Genomic DNA, 18,492 nt, shown 5'->3' with positions numbered 1-18,492 from the left:
TGATTGATAAATTGGTTGATTACATTTTTTTACTTCATTACATGTTTTAAGAGGTGAGTACTTGGTTCATTGAAGACTTCTTCACATTGCCTAACATGCGTGCTCTGCTGTTTTCGGCAACATGCCTTTTCCTCAGTCCAGAAACAGATCCATGGAGGGCTGCTTGGGTGAAGGAAGGTGTCCCTCTGGTGCTCTTCAGTTTGGGATCCTACTAAGAGTTACCATCTGGCACTCAACAAGGTGATACATTTCAAACATCTGGCACTCAACAAGGTGATTACATTTAAAAAGCCATTTAATACTTATGTATGGCTGTAATGGCTGCTTAGTCATAAAACATGCCTAGCCGTTCCTTCACTCCGCCCATTTTCAACCAGCTTTGTATCATTAGAACATCAGTAGTATATCAGAAAACTGTAAACGGTTTTGAAGTCTGTCATTTAATTTGACAGTTATTGAGTGTTAAAGTGTGGACCAGTGACATCACTGGTCCACACTAACTCGAATGAATAACTCATTAACTCAAATCAACTCTCAAACTGTAAACGGTTTTGAAGTCATTCATCTAGTTTGACAGTTATTGAGAGTTGATTTGAGTTAATGAGTTATTAATTTGAGTTAGTGTGGACCAGTGATGTCACTGGTCCACACGTTAACACTCAATAACTGTCAAATTAAATGACAGACTTTAAAACAGTTTACAGTTTTCTGATATACTACTGATGTTCTAATGATACAAAGCTAGTTGAAAATGGGCAGAGTGTTCCTTTAAGGCCTTCATCGGGGCAAGAGCCTTTTATTTAGCACAACTTTGAAACCAGTGCATTCCTCTTTAGTAAAAAACATTCCTTGTTTCAAACCTTGATCCATCTGGGCTACTTGTGATGATTGATCTACCGACGCTGAGAAGTTTAAAAAAAAAAGGCCTAGAAAGAGGTCAGACAGGCATCTATTAGCAGTGTTGGACAAGTTACTTTCAAAATGTAATATACTACATATTACTAGTTACTTTCAATTGAAAGTAATACGTTACTTTACAATATTACTGTCTGTGTAGAGTAACTCATTAGTTATTACACTACCTTTGCATTACTTTCACCAAAATAACAGCAGTAGCAGAATGACATCGCTGACCCGGAACCATCCCGAAAAATAATTGAAACCGTCTTGAAGTCAGTGTAAACCGTCAAAAATTCGAAATGTTATCGTTTTCCTTTGTTATAGTCATCTATAGTGGTTATTTGCATAAAACACACAATTTGATTAGGAAATGATTGTATCTTAATTTAAAGCCCCAATCAGTAAGATTTTTGACATTTTTTACAGTAATATAAGAGCTTTTTAATCACAGGAAATGGTAGATTGACTTGTAATAGGGAGACCCTCGTCTTTATTTATCCCACACCGCCCTCCATTGGCCAGCACTGGGACTAAGCAGTTTGTCTGTCACGTCCCGTAGCAAGAAAAAAGAAAAAAAAACAGGACGCGCGCATGCGCTGTACAGCGGAAGCGCTGTCTGAATGAATACAAGGAAGTAACTCGATTCGGATTTTCTACGAAAATGATGTTTCACGGGACTATGCATTATTATTTCATCACGTGGTGAGTACCCGATGTCACAACATGTACATAGAGCTTTCTGGCGCTGTGTTTTGTTGACTTTGAACGGCGATATCGTTATCGATACTATTGCACGCAGAGGGCGCAGTGGAAAACTTACTGAATGGGGCTTTAAATATGTGCTTTGATAAAAAAAAATATATATATATAGCTATTCAATTTGTAACTTGTGTTACTTGACAAAGTAACTGCTGGTATAATATTACTGAAATCCTATTGGTAATCAGTTGTATTACTGAGTTACTGCTAAAAGTAATATATTACATATGTTACTTTTGTAATGAGTTACCCCCAACACTGTCTATTAGTGAGGAAATGAAGACAGTTGGCTGACAGTAGCCATTTAGCATTGTGGTCACCATCAGAATATGTAGCCTGACAGGTATGTGGGTCGACCAGCTGATGATACTCGGCCAAAATAAACCACAGTTGCACAGCTAATAAATAGCGACGATTGTCACCGAGACAGAGTTTGATGATCCATGATAGTGTTTCACTTTGAATGAAAAGCAATGACATGATGTTGAGTGAAGAAGTGTGTCTGGCCTGGCGTCGTGTTACACATCGCTCCTTATTCAAACATGATGATCTCATTTAGACCAAATCAAACAACAAAGAGATCATAGGCTGAATTTTTGAATTTGCAGGGCTCGACCCGCAGATTTTCAGTTGGTCAGGAGAGGATTGTAGCCTCTGGATACAAATAGGACTGGAACTAATGATTATTTTCGTCATCGATTAATCTGTTGATTATTTTCTCGATTAATCGATTAGTTGTTTGATCCATGAAATGTCAGAAAATGGTGAAAAAATGTAGATCAGTGTTTCCCAAAGCCCAAGATGACATCCTCTAATCATATATTTAGTCATTAGACTAAATATATTTGGTTTGTGGACAAAACAAGACATTAGAGCAACCCAAATATATTTAGTTTACTGTCATAGAGGAGTAAAGAAACCAGAAAATATTCACATTAAATGTGAATATTTAAATGTGAGTATTTTTTTAAAGAAAACAGTCAAAATTCTCTGATTCCAGCTTCTTAAATTTTAAAAAGCTGGAATCAGAGAATTTTGACTTTTTTCTTAAAAAAAAAAATTAAAACGATTAATCGATTATCAAAATAGTTGTCGATTATCTTTCTGTCGATCGACTAATCGATTCATCGATTAATCGTTGCAGCTCTAGATACAAACCTGTGTCCTCAAAGGCTAATTTGAACGATCAGGGACAGACAGGCCTTGTCAAAAATGCTATTATACTTGTCCCGGTGGCTAAAAATGATCATGTTGGTCTGGCTACGGAGAGTGCAGTTAAATCCTCCCTGAGATCCCCTGGCGTACTCGCAGCTGTGTAGCCTACGTGCAGATGACGGCACAGCCAAAGTTCAACCAGAGCAGGCACTTCAGGCTGCAGCTACAACTTCATTTGAGAAGGCTGCAGCCTCAAGAACCTGACCATCCATTCTTTGTTGTGGAAATGAGACAAAATAACTGCTACAGCTAGTTTGGGGCGCCGGCATCGAAGAGCTGAAGAGCGGCTATAAACAGAAGAGACATCTGCTTAGCTATAGATTTAATGATGGGGAGTCACATGTAAGAGAGTGTCAGAAATGTAGCACACGGTCTTGGCTGAGTCCCAAGAGTTGTCTATTTGGGAACAGCTTCATCTTGGAAAGTAAGCCTGCCATTCCTTCCCAGGGAGAAGGAGGAGACCGAGTGTGTGTCTGAGTAATCCTCAGAAACTTCACAAATTTCATTCCACTAGCCTGCATTTGTCCGTGGCTAAATACTGACTTTGTGGATGTGTGGACTGCACCTTGAAAAACATATACAGTATGGTGTCTCAATGATATGAAATGGAATGTTTTATGGGTTTCATGTTCACATTATTCAGCTGAACGGCAAACATATTTCTACAGTGATAACCGGATACCTGAATGGACCAGAGCAGAGCCCGAGATTATAAAAGCACAATAGAGACAAATAGAACTCCAAACTGTCAGATCGGAATCCAGTTTCTGTGTTCTTATGGAGTTTCAGGGTTATGACCACAAATCTCTGACATAACATACCACTGATGCCAGTCATGTTTAGTTTCCAAAGCCCTGATAATCTGTTACTGACCCACATAACGTTTTGGGTTGTTTTTTTTTCTTCTGGAGAATTTGGGAGGATAAAATCTATTCCAAGCCTATTAACTCTTCATTCTGTCACCGTTCTGCTTAATGTATTACTGACAAAAACCTAGAAGGTGTATTTGATGATTATGTTATTTCACCATAACTCAAGTACGAAGAGACTCATTTTCACCCGCTGGACTTAGATTGCAGAAATTGTACGATGCAGTTTGCTGTCTGATCTTAGCAACTGATGTTTGTCCATTATTATTCTATACATTGTGATTAGTTATGCGTTTTTTTTGCCCTCATTGTTTTGAGATATGTGAATCGTGTTTTTCCCTGGGAAGACAACACATTTTGAATTGAATTTAACTGAGTGAATGGTGGAAGATTACAGTATATTGGAGGTGCGTGAACATTCTGCATGCAGCAGCCTGTGTGAGCCACATATTGTGTAAATCAGGGGTTTTCATAAGTCTGAGAAAGTGGGCCTCCCCCCAGACAAAGCTTGGGAACAAAGCCCCCCCCCCCCCCCCCATCCCCAGTTAACTCGCTTAATGTAGTTTCGCTATATTCCTGGATGCCTAAGGGATCATGACTGTTATTTGATCCCATAGACACTCCACAATTGAGACATGCTAGCCTGATATTTCTGTTTGACATACTTCAGACTACACTGATAAAAAAGGTCTGTCTGAAGGTATTTATTTGTTTCTGACTCTGGGAAAGTGGGAAAAACAGTCAAATCCCCCCCCAAACTACTGTATCTCTGAACTATCTCTTGAACCAAATCACACACATTAGGCTATTCTATGTGATCTCATTTTGATAACCAAATGTAACATTTTTTTCCACTTCCATTCACTGAGCCTCCCCTGAAACTGTTTGGAGGCCCACTTTGAAAACCTCTGGTGTAAATCATCATAGATAATCTGCTGTCTGTTAGTTCCTGACTGTCAGTGCTGCAGGAATGATTTGACAGATTTCAAGTGCAAAACACAGACTGATGATGATCCAATAGTTTGTTAATGATACAATGTATTTATTTTATATATATCAAAGTAAATGTAGCAATACACAAACATGAAATCGTTTTTTTGGGTGGAATCCGTACAAACAACCTAATGAGTTTCATTTCCGCCCCAGTAATGTGCTAAAGCTCCGTAGAAATGATCCGTTTATACAAAGAAAATGGGTTCATACTCTAACAACAGAGTGACAATGCAATAGTACAGTAGCATGAATGATAATGTGGAAAAGACAGAGCTCATTGTTGTACAGTGTGTGTTGAAATGTCAGAAGGCAACAGAACACTGTTAACATCCTCCCATAGGGAATATACAGCACTTTATACTTGATATGTTTTCATATTTACTTAATGCCCGTCATCATTCACCATCGTTTAAAGTTGTCAAGAACATGAAGTTGAAAACCGCAACATCTCAGTTTTTTTCAGATCGCGGCTATAAATCTAATCAGTTTTCTTTCTTTCTTTCTTTCTTTCTTTCTTTCTTTCTTTCTTTCTTTCTTTCTTTCTTTCTTTCTTATTTATTATCTTTTGCTGTTATTAAATCTTAAAGGTCTTCTTAAAACCTTCAGATTGAGGGAAACGTCAAAAAGGTGGAACACTATAAAGAGCAAAATAAGGGAGAGTTTAAATCCAAGGGCACATGGTTTTCGACTCGAGACCTCGGTGAGCACATTGTCATAGACTTCAGTGGTCCATGGGCGACATTAGAATCAAATCAAGTTCCCACTATTTACCATTTTATTTCATACCTATTCTATTGTTGTTTTTAACTGGCTGCTTCTCTCCTTGACAGCAGAGCCAGAACACAGATATCAAGTACAGGCCAAAACAGGCGAGGAAATCATAATGGTACGCCACAACTAAAAATACCACTAACAAGGTGGTGTATAACAATGTTTTTGAGATATTGCTCCAGGAAAATGTCTCTTTCCACCATGCAACTTTTCTGTTGACGCTTTCCTGTCCACTTGCCACCGGGTGAGGTGCAGCGCTGGGTTGGAAATCCTCTGTCTCCACGTCTTGCCGACTGTCCTGAAAGCTGCTGGGGTGCTGCTGTTCCTCATCCACAGACTCGCTGATGGACGGCATGGGCGAGGGCAGCTGTTTGGGCCTTTTGCTCACACCAGAGCCTGCGTCTGTGTTGCGCCCCCTGCTGGCCGGCGCGAGGCTGCGCCGCTGCCCGTGCACGGCCCTCAGGCAGTGCATGTACAGCTCCACCTCGTCGTCCGACAGAGACTCCGTGGACCCGTCGCTCGTTCGGTCACTTTCGGGTTCATCCGTTAAAAGGCACGACTCTCGCTCCGCGGCGGTGGAGAAATCGCCCTCGTCTCTCGCGGCTTTAGATCGGTCACACGGAGCCTCGGTGTTGCTTTGATCAAACTGCTCGGAGTAGATTTGAGCGTTTTCCCCTTCCCCTGTATTTTCCTTGTCGATTACTCTCTCACCTACACCCTGGTGCACATTGCTCACCGGTGTGGATAAATCAACCTCCACCTTGTTTTGTGTCACGTCTGATCTCTCTTCTAAACCGCCCTCATCTTCCCTCTCCTCTCTCGCTGTGCCCTCACCGCTGCCCTCCTCCGCCTCTGCAACTGCAATCTCTTCCTCCGCTGCCTCATCATCAACGAGCATCTCCTCCTCCTCGTCGTGTGAAATCTCCCCTTGCGCGTTTCCCTCCTGTGATTGTGCCTCGTCCTCCCACTCCACACCCGCTTCATCCTCCTCTTTCATGTCTATCTCCATTCCTTCCTCCCCCTCCTCTTCTCCCTGGATCTCTAGCCCTTCAATATCAACCTCCTGCATCACACCAACGTCTCCTTCTTCCTCTAGCTCTGCGTCCACCTCTTCCTCCTCCTCTTCATCTACGATCTCCCGTGCTATCTCTTCCTCATCTATCTTTTCCTCAACATGTTCTTCTAGTTCCTCGTCAATGTCCTTCTCTTCCCAGGCCACAGCCTCCTCCATTTCTTCCTTGTCTATCAATTCCTTGATGTCTATCGCTATAATATCTTCACCCTCCTCTTCCTCCTCCTCCTCCTCCTCCATCCCTTCAAACTGCATCTCTACCTCCTCTATCCCGGTGTCCTCCAACACTTCTCCTTCTACCTTCTCCACCGCTTCAGAGTCTTTGACACATATCTCCTCGCTTCCCTCTTCATCTCTTAATACGTTCTCTTCCTCTTCCTCAACCATCATTTCCCAATCTCTGTCCTCAGTAGTCACTCCTGGATTGGCATGCTCCTGTTTTGTGACTATATCTTTAATTTCACAATGCTCTTCCTTCTCTGGTTTCTCCTTCTGAGTGTGTTCACCTTTGAACTCCACAAACACCTCACTGTGTATGTGATAGCTACTTGCTGTTGCTTTTGTCACTGATTCAGCTACGTCACCACCAACATTTTCAGCCTCCGAGAGCTTTGTTTCATCTTTACGCGAGTTGTCCGTCACTTCATTGCTCTCTTCTACGTTCTTTGGTTCTTCTGCAGTCTCCAATAGTGTCTCATGTGTCGTGCTGCGGAGATCCTTTTCTACAAATTCTTCTTCCACAATTTCCACATTAGACTCAGGGATATTGTCATCCCTTATAGAGCTATTATTAGCTTCTGTTGTCGTTGGATCGTTTGATGAGTTACGATCCAAATTATGTAAAGCTTCTGATGGTTTATTCTGTTCTGAATATGCATTGGTGGTGGGTGATGCATCAGGTGTGCCAGTGTCATCATCTTTGTTTGACTCATGAACACACTCAGTTGCTCCACCACTACTGATCTGTTGGTCCATCTCAGCATCGACGAGCACTGACACAATTGGAGAAAGGCGAGGCGGCAAAAAAGATGGCTTTACACTGGTTGTGTCTGCCTCGGTTTGTGCTTGTGAAAGTGTTGCATCTGGTAGAAGTATTTTAATTTGTGAACATGCGTCTTCTTCTGGCAGTTGGGCCTGTGCCACTTCTGCTGTGGTTTGTTTTTGGACTAGATAGTTGCACTCCAGGTCATGGGTCAAATTGTCTCCCTGAGATGTCCTCTGGAGATGCACACTCTCTCCAGGGATACGAGTGTTTGAGACGTCAGTGCTAAACACATTTAGCATCCTGGGATGGACAACTTCTTCTGACGACAGTTTTGGATCTTCAGGTGTATCTGTACATCTTTGGTTTGATTCTTGAATCTCATCCAGATCCTGCAGAATTCCTGCACGGCTCCAGCTGGCATCATCGGATCCAATCCAGCTAGTCTCTCTTCCTCCCGCTAGAGGAGGACTCAGAGCCATGTCTATGCATTCTTGGTCTGATTCTGGAGTCTTGGTTGTATCCCTGAGAACTTTGGGATAATTCCCACAGGCATCTGCTGAAACACTTGAGCTAGTCTCTCTTCTTTCCATGTGGGGATAATTCGGAGTTGTTGACGAGTCTCCCGTGTTCAATCTCCCCCTCATTGCATTTCCACACTCAACTATCCTGTGACTTCCACTTCCCACCTTGCCAAACACCTGATGATAGAGAGGAGCCACCACAGTCCCAAATGTGAAGCTGTTGGCCAGACTGACGAGGCCTTCAACACTCTCTGCTGGAATGACATTGCCGTCTGATTCAGCTGCAGTGTTGCTAGTCCATTCATCATTCACGCCTTCCTCACTACTTTCCATTTGCCTCTGTCTGTTGTCCTCAGCTCTGGAGACATCCTCAGCTCTGGAGACAGGCTTGTGTCTGTTGTCCTCAGCTCTGGAGACAGGCTTGTGTCTGTTGTCCTCAGCTCTGGAGACAGGCTTGTTGATCTTCTGGTGGTTTGTAGGATCATCAGGCGCGTCATTTGGATGCAATGGATCGTTTGGGATATCTGCGGTGTCTTTCCCTCCTGTTTGTAAAGAGACCGTGTTGGCCAAGCAGATGCTCTCGGATTTGTCTGGCTTGTTGTTGGACGTGCTGTCCTGGAGGTACGTCTCATGCTGAACACCAGGAGAGGTGTTGTCCTGGAGGTACGTCTCATGCTGAACATCAGGAGAGGTGTTGTCCTGGAGGTACGTATCATACTGAACACCAGGAGAGGTGTTGTCCTGGAGGTACGTATCATACTGAACACCAGGAGAGGTGTTGTCCTGGAGGTACGTATCATACTGAACACCAGGAGAGGTGTTGTCCTGGAGGTACGTCTCATGCTGAACATCAGGAGAGGTGTTGTCCTGGAGGTACGTCTCATGCTGAACATCAGGAGAGGTGTTGTCCTGGAGGTACGTATCATACTGAACACCAGGAGAGGTGTTGTCCTGGAGGTACGTATCATACTGAACACCAGGAGAGGTGTTGTCCTGGAGGTACGTCTCATGCTGAACATCAGGAGAGGTGTTGTCCTGGAGGTACGTATCATACTGAACACCAGGAGAGGTGTTGTCCTGGAGGTACGTCTCATACTGAACACCAGGAGAGGTGTTGTTGGACGTGCTGTCCTGGAGGTACGTCTCATACTGAACACCAGGAGAGGTGTTGTTGGACGTGCTATCCTGGAGGTACGTCTCATACTGAACACCAGGAGAGGTGTTGTTGGACGTGCTGTCCTGGAGGTACGTCTCATACTGAACACCAGGAGAGGTGTTGTTGGACGTGCTGTCCTGGAGGTACGTCTCATACTGAACACCAGGAGAGGTGTTGTTGGACGTGCTGTCCTGGAGGTATGTCTCATACTGAACACCAGGAGAGGTGTTTCTGGATGTTGCCACAGGTTCTGAAACAAACTGGACACCTCCTGATTTGCTGTGTGTCTCAGAAATCGTTGGCATTTCTGAACCATTTGAGTGCATTTCCAGTGGGTTTTGTCCCTGCGATGTTTCTTGGAGTGATACGTCACTTTGGTCCTCATTGGGGCTTCCATCCCTTTGAGCAAAGTAGTCCTTCACCCGTGCCAGCCGTGCTGTCCTCCGTCGACGCCTTCGGCTGCAGTCCCGGCTCCTCTCATTCTGTCCGTCAAAGGGGATAGATTAATTTCAGCTTGCTCACACAATAGCTAATGCTGTGTTGAATACTGCATTTAAAACAGCAAGTCACACAATATCATGCTCAGATTAAATAAATCTAAATTTATGACTAAAGAGTTTTCTGTTTACATTCAGGATGACTAGGCGATTGTAAAGTTACATATTGTAGGACACATGTATGTCATGTATGTAACACATATTAACAAATGCTACTTCAAGTATTGACACATGCTGCTTAATCCTTTTAAAAGGTCTTTCTTAGCTGATGCAGACTGTGTTTGATTTCACTACTGTTGACAAATTGTAAGTCACTTTGGATAAAAGCCAAATGACGCAATGTCATGTCATACACTGGTTCTATAGTCCTTTACATGTAACCAGTACAGTATTTTACACTGGTTCTATAGTCCTTTACATGTAACCAGTACAGTATGTTACACTGGTTCTATAGTCCTTTACATGTAACCAGTACAGTATGTTACACCGGTTCTATAGTCCTTTACATGTAACCAGTACAGTGTGTTACACTGGTTCTATAGTCCTTTACATGTAACCAGTACAGTGTGTTACACCGGTTCTCTAGTCCTTTACATGTAACCAGTACAGTATGTTACACTGGTTCTATAGTCCTTTACATGTAACCAGTACAGTATGTTACACTGGTTCTATAGTCCTTTACATGTAACCAGTACAGTATGTTACACTGGTTCTATAGTCCTTTACATGTAACCAGTACAGTATGTTACACTGGTTCTATAGTCCTTTACATGTAACCAGTACAGTATGGTACACTGGTTCTATAGTCCTTTACATGTAACCAGTACAGTATGTTACACTGGTTCTATAGTCCTTTACATGTAACCAGTACAGTATGTTACACTGGTTCTATAGTCCTTTACATGTAACCAGTACAGTATGTTACACTGGTTCTATAGTCCTTTACATGTAACCAGTACAGTATGTTACACTGGTTCTATAGTCCTTTACATGTAACCAGTACAGTATGTTACACTGGTTCTATAGTCGGAGCTCCAGTATTCATCATGTGACATCCAGAAAGAGCACTGGGGGTTATTTTAAGTCTTGTGTTCCTCACGTATCTCACAGACACACAGCGTGATATCTTCATGTTACAGGTTCCAAACATTTCACTCCTCACAAAGATCATCATGCAACAAATGCATGTGAGAAGACATGCAAAAAATGCTTGGGGTACCAGATGAGTGGGACAATTCAGATAGTGTCAGGTTAGGTAAGCTGCTAAATATGTAGTATGCTAAAATAACTTCCAAATACCTAAATGTAATTCGTCCACACTTGACTTGTTGAATTGTCCTATATATGCAAACCATAGGCTAGACTAGATAGGCTAAAGCAAACCATAAAAACGTGTTTGCAAATCCAAGGTTTACTTCTAAACATCGCAATGCTATTGTCTTGGTTTAAGCCTATTTCATTCTGCAAATGAAAGAGAATGTATAAACTATTGATGGATTTTTACTCACCAGTACTTTCTGACCATCTTCCCCTGAAGTTGCTGATTGAGAATCTGAGATTTGCTGCGCTTTTATACTATCCAATTTTTCTCCATGTTTTGAAGCACCTGGATGGGGAAGAAAAGTAATTTGTCATTTAACTTGTAGTTACACTATTACAGCTATATTCAATTTCTCAGTTAGTTAAAGAAATATACACCTGTTGAAACATTTTCCAGCGATGGTAAAGTTTCCAGTGATGATACATTTTCCACATTGGGGAAGTCCTGACTGTGAATTAATGAAATCATGATAGGTCAGATAAACACATAATGCCTAACTATGCCAAATCTGACCTTGCCTATTGGATTTTTCCATCTTTGAGCACCACCCCATTCCCAAAGAAGTCTCATTAGTATCATCTATCCACACTTTTCTGTCAATGTATCAGTCATGATATACTAGTGAACGACTTCACAAAATAGACAATCATCTTCTCAGTTAGACTCTGTGGAATCAATGGCATGTTGCAATTTAGAGATTATAGACGTGTGCATTATCAAATCCACCTAAATTAATTAAATTAAATTAATTATAACACTTTTCCTTCTACTTAAGCTTAATACAAGAGGTTGGCATAGTTTGACCTTCCTTAGTGCAGTAACCAAGCTTTATGTATCCTGGGGGGCGGGGGGGGCTATAACATGCAGTTAAACGTAAACGGTCCTCCTAGCCGCCCTGTTTGACCTAGACACTTGAAACTAGGGTATGTAGCTGTCATATGGTATGGCAAACAATTTTGCAAATGAGACCCATAAAGGTCAGTCACGGTAGATTGTCCACCATCTTGGAAAAATTTAAAAACATTTGACAATCTTCTCCTCCTCAACTGTAAGTCCAAAATAATGACAACATTTTTCTTTTCTTTTTGGCAGATTTGATTTATTCATTTAATTGTTTGAGTCACCTAAGGGATGTTATATCTTCTATTATAAAAGGGAGCATGTGGACATGTGTGGCATCTGTTTCAATTTTGTCCCGGAAGTGATGTCATCAGTGATGTCACTTGAGCAATTGTGCATTGTGACATCACTGATTATGTCATAGGCATTGTGACCACATCAGTGATGTCATAAGAGCAATTATGATGTCATCAGTGACGCGAAGTTGTGACATCATCAGTTTGTGACATCATCGGCGATGTCATAACAGCAAGTCAGCCGGGCGAGCTGCAGGGCGGGCGAGGCCGTGCAGCGGCCGAGCTGCGTATGCGAGTTGCAGGGCAGGCGAGCCCGCGGTATATTGCGTTAGTCTGGCTTTCAGTGGAGAGTATTCGTGTCCCAACACTTAATACTTGAAGTTTTATTGGCATGAAAATCATTTTCAAATATTTTAATGGCACAAAATAACGGCGACTTAAGTCTGAAAATATCAGAATCACTATCGGCCTCCAAAAACCCAATAGCAGTCAATCCCGAACTATACAATATCCTCACCTGACAGCCTTGAGGCAGCTTTTCCTGCTCGCATTTTCTCTCTGTGGTTTCTCTTTCGGTTCTTTCACTCTCTGGTGGCAGAACAGCACGTAGTTGCTGTTGTCGTTGTTGGACCAGAACGTCCCGACAGGAGTCTCATAACGCAGACAGAAGTCAACCCTGGCCCCCTGCTCCCCAAAGGGGGGAACCAGGGTGATCTTAAATGAGAAACAGTCTGTCACCCCGTCACTGGAACTGGGGATATGCTCTGCCAGTAGGTCAAAGTGGCTCGACCAAGCGTCCAAACTGGTACGGACGTACACCGCCTTATCGAAGGAGATGTTGAGAACGCGGATCAGACCTTTCACCATCGTGGTCTCCGGAAGTAACTCGATGGCCTCCAGCTCCACTTTATGCTCCTGAACTTTGACTAACATCTCGTCAGGAGACAGGAGTAAGGAGAACAGAGGAGACAGGTAGTATTCCTCCGCTTCTTTATGTTCGCCCTCCAGGGAGTCATACGGCAGCTTGGCTAATAAATCCCACGTGTCAAACTCCTTGACCCGCACCAAGCTGAGGCCCTTGGAGTCCGCAAAAGACACTCTCCTGGAGCCACAATGGGGAGGTTCGGCCTCCAGGTCCTCGTCCGAGGCAGAGCTCCTTCTCCGCAGGCGGGGAGAGGACTTGGGCCTGATGCCGATCACCTCCTCACCTTCGTCATTGTCCACGTCCGAGCAGCAGCTGATGAGGCCCGGCACCTCCAAGAGGTTACAGGCCCCACAGGCTCTCAGCTCTCCCGCTGATTCCATGGTTCTCTCTGCGAGAACGTCAGCGGGGAAGTGTGCAGTGCTTCTGCTCCTGTCCTGGCTCCTGACATTCAGCATGTGACTCACTGACTTCCCTGATGGAGTCGAGTTACACATGACATTGTTGCGAGGGCCAACACTATAAATAGGCCAGAAGGGAGTTAAACTATGTACAGTACAGTCGTCTATGCTCAGGCGAAGACTGTTGAAATATCATTGTCATGCTTCTTTGATACATTTGTATGATATTTGGCGTATCGGTATTGTAAAAAAAGTTTTGTAACTCTCCTATAAGAATATTCAAGAATACCCCCAACACCTGTAAACGTTTATTCATCTGTATAACCCTGATCCGTTCTCTCTTGGGTAATTGTTCCCCTGGAGAGTTGTAATGCTATTTTACGAGATTCGCCATGGCAACAATGATGCTGCTTTTGGTCAATACCGGGTCACATGAGGTCCAAAATAGATCAAATTTGTGCCTTTGCGTATTATTCTGGTCCTCCAAAACTATTCCACTGACCAACCCCTGAGTCTGCGATGGTGTAATACTGATGAATTGTCAGAATAACAGTGAAAACGTGGTAGGAACTATGAAAAACAAACAAAACGAATCCACATTGACTTATTATGTCATCTGTTTTGAGCTTATCCCATATCAAGATTTATCTGCGGTTACCAAAATTATACTTTACAGTTATGCATTGTTTGTACTGTTTCTTCAGTGTTTATCTTCCATCTGTGAGAATGTGTCATGCCCACCACCCCAGTTATGACAAGAATGGCAAGTCCTGAGTCTTGCTGTGTAAATAAAAGACATGTTTTAACTGTGAGTAAGGGGGAATGCGTCTTAACTGAAGAATGGTGTAAGCCCTCCCATAGTCTGCATGGAGTATAAAAGCTGAAAAATGATAAGACAGACATGCTCTCCAATAGTGACGGACCCAACTGTAAAGGCATGGGGGATTTCACACAAATGGGACTTGGATGACGGCGGCGGTTTTTCTAAATAAAATGAAATAAGAAATATGAATGAGGAGGACGGAAGGACGAGGAACGCTTCAAATATGGAAGAGGAAGAAGCAGGGTGTGACGTATCCAAGGAGAGCAGCAGAGAAACTATTACTGCACAAGGAAAGGCTGGAATAATGGCAGATGCTGTCAGTACGCGTGAGAACATCCACAGCGAACCAACACCTCCTCAAAATAACACCTGCTCTCAGCCCAACTCCTCGGATAAGCCCTCATCTGAGGACACAAAGCCCTCGCTCTCCTACATCGCCCTGATCGCCAAAGTCATCCTGTCGTCCGCCTCTCACAAACTCAACCTGGCGTCCATCTACAGAGCCATGGAGGAGCGCTTTCCTCACCTCAGGAGCCGGGGTCAGGGCTGGAGGAACAGCGTCCGCCACAACCTGTCCGTGAACGACTGCTTCGTGAAGGCGAGCCGCTGCGAGGACGGCAGGGGGCATTACTGGGGCGTTCACCCGGCTCACCTGAGAGACTTCCAGCGGGGGAACTTCAGGCAGTACAGGAGGGCCAAGGGGAGGAGGGAGCGGGAGCAGTACGACGGCATGGCGGGCTGTCTGGCTTGGCTGGAGACCAGCTGCCCCCTGGGATGCTTCTGTGAGAAGACACCCGGGTCTTCTTTGGCCTGGGTGGTGGAGCCACAATGCCACTTCCCGCAGGAACCGAGGAGTTCCTCTCTGGACTGGGCAGAAGCACACTATCAACCTTGGACTTTCAACCCAGGCTGGGCAGAGTCTCCTAGCTGGGCGAGGTGTTGCTGCTTGCAGGGTGATCTAGTTGGGAGATGGCACCACGGTCAGCCCCTGAACCCTGCACTGCATGGTTGGGACATGCATGAGAGAGGCGTGGAGTCGTATGACGGCATTTTCATGACACCAGCGTTCAGTCTGCCTGCTGGCTGCTGTGTGACCCCAGTCTTCACAGACTTAACAAAACCTTTGCCCTACAAAGTCAACTGTTCTTTTGAGCCCGGAACTCTCTGGAAACCGTATCAATGACAAGTAGAAGATGGTGGCCCGCTGCGTCTACATGTGTGGTGGCCTGCTGGGAGAAGCCTTCACATGTTGTTCACATGTCGCTGCTACACATTGTTGGCAAAAAAATCAAATCAAAAATCAAAAATGAGTTTTGCAGGTCGTTTGAGATTTTGAGTGATTTGGTCTCCGTATTAGCCTACATAAATAATTATTATACAGTATTTCATTCTATTGGTTTTGGTGGAATGCCACTGTAGAAAATAGAATGTCGTGTAATGTTTCAACCCATGTTTCTCACGTTTTACTTTTAGACACATGACGGATTAAAATACTGAAAATGTCAAGTTTCCATCATGTCACGGTTTTTTGCAGGCCACCACACAAAACGTTGTGCTTTTCTGGGACTGTTGTACTCCCAAATTGATTCCCATGACTTTTTCCTCATAATACAAGAGAAAGCAGGTAAATAATAATCCAGTAGGTGGCAGAAAGTTACCTTGGTAACAAAATGTACAACTGAATCATGAATAGCTCTCAGGCCTGTCTTTGGTTAAGACATGTGCTGTGATAGTAAGCAGAGGGCTTGGAACAGTATAATGTGATAGTAAGCAGAGGGCTTAGAACAGTATATTATAGTTATATATATATATATATATATAGTATACGTGTGTGTGTGTGTGTGTGTGTGTGTGTGTGTGTGTGTGTGTGTGTATATATATATGTGTGTGTATGTATATATATATATATATGTGTGTGTATATATATATATATATATTATCCTACAGTATCTGCTTGAATGTTTCTTCTAAAAAAAGCAGGACTTCTAAATGTCTGACAGTAATCTATAGATGCCGTATGTAGCTCCAACTTTCACATTTTAAAGCTGCATTATTTTTGTGTTATTTCTTTTTATTATATTTTATTTTTTATTTCATGACAAGGAAACAACCCTTTCTGTATATGGATGCGTTTGGGGCCTTAACAAGATATATCTCTGCTCACCTACAGACATGTTGGTTCCCTCGCAGAGCATACCTCCTGCCCTGAAAGAGGTGTGGTGGCCCCACTGGCCCGGCATCTGTTCCCCACCATCACCTTCCTTCAGCATGTCTACTTTCACTCTGTGAAACACTTTTTTCAATAAACAGTGCACAAAATGTGAAAGCAGCAGCGAGTGTGCTAAAGCCTAGTTCTGTACATTGACAGAAAAGAAAATAAAATAAAAGGATGTTGTAAATATTCTTCCGCAAAGCAACAGTGTCTCTCAGGAGTCATTTCAAGGCGTTTGTGGTGAACTTATTCACCCCAGGTTAAGCTGCATTTAATAATAGTCCAAATCAAAACGCTTGTGTTTGTCTTTAATAGATGTATCTGATATCCTATTCAAATAAAAGTGAAGGCACTACTGTAAAAATCACTTTGACAATGCTTTGACAGCTCTGTTTGTCGTTAATGTTGAAGACTTGTTGGGTATTTAGACACTGTGCATCGAAGTCACGCAGGAGTGGACTGTACTTGTCTTCTTTTTTCAAAGGACAGTACCTTGTTTTAATCATAAGAGAGATTGAATTACCCCTGTTTTATGCTTTAGAAGCATTTTATTCTCTAACTCCCCTTGGGGCTTTTGTTGATTTGCACATGGTCTATTCATATCCACTAAGAGGAGTAATGCATACTTAATAGAAACATTGAGAAATCAACATCAAACAAAATCATATGTGAAAGATTTGTAAATATATTTTGTTTTGTTTAGTCATAGACCAGGGGTTTTCAAAGTCTGAGACTGTGGGCCTCCCCCCCCCCCCCCCCCCCCAGGCAAAGCTTGGAAAAAGGAGCCCCCCCCCTCGCTAAATTCCTGGATGTCTATGGGATCCTGATTATGTTATTTGATCCCATAGACACTCAACAATTGAGCCAAGATAGACTGATATTTATATTTGACACACTTCAGACTACACCAAATGCATCCAAAGAAGGCATTTATTTGGGAAAGTGGAAAAACTGTCTCCCTATCACACACATTTAGCCTATTCTATGAGATTTTCTTTTAATAACTAATATTAAGTCATGTTTTTTCCACTTCCATTCACTGAGCCTCCCCTGAAACTGCTTGGAGCCCCCCTGGCGAGGCCCACCTCCCACTTTGAAAACCCCTGTCGTAGACAAAATGGCACGCTGTATCCATCAGAATTAGATTAACTTTCAGGAGAGCAACATACAGTGTAAGTTAAGTTCTCCTTTATTAATTTATTAATTTATTATTATTAATGATCAATCAATAAGTAATGCACATTTGTAGGAGGGGCTTGTGTTGTGGGTGACAAACGCGGTAAAATCTGAACGCAAATGGAGACAAATACCAGGTGAGCAGCGTGTTTCATTTTTCATCTCACTTTTAGATCGGCACATGAGCCTTTCGTGTGGATGGCTCATACACAGCGATATGTCGGACGCTTGTCATTTTCAGGCTAAAATACAAATTAGCCGAAGCTCTGCTACTGCTATGTTTCTCTTTCCCACAGCCCTGTAATCAACCGCTGTTCTCACTGTCTAGTTTACTGACTGTCACTATGGCTCCTCCCCGTCAGGTAGAAAACACAACTCTTGTCAGTTCTCTCCCATCCTCACTCCAAACTGCATGACTTGGAGACATCAACACTGCCTGCCTGGCTGCCCTGAATACACTCTACTCCACCGTACCAGGTATGTGGCTTTAATATACTGTCCTGACAGAAAGACTTTTACTGTCGTTAACGTCAGCAGACTTTCCATTATGCCTGTCAGATTATACCTTGAGGTATTTTTGTATATTTTCTTCCTCTTCTTTTTAGGAAAGTTAATGCTTCGCCGTTGAAATTCCTATTTTGTGCCGTTTTAGAGGTTGTTAATTGTGTTTTATACTCTGTGATGCCAGTGTACTCTTGTTATGTGTACGCTCCTCTCCGTTATCTGTACGATACTTTTGTTATACATTATGGTTTTCACTTCA

The sequence above is a fragment of the Poromitra crassiceps genome (genome assembly GCF_964638095.1).
Source record: "Poromitra crassiceps genome assembly, chromosome: 30".
Classification (NCBI taxonomy): Eukaryota; Metazoa; Chordata; class Actinopteri; order Beryciformes; family Melamphaidae; genus Poromitra; species Poromitra crassiceps.
Note: the sequence above shows the minus strand (reverse complement) of the source record.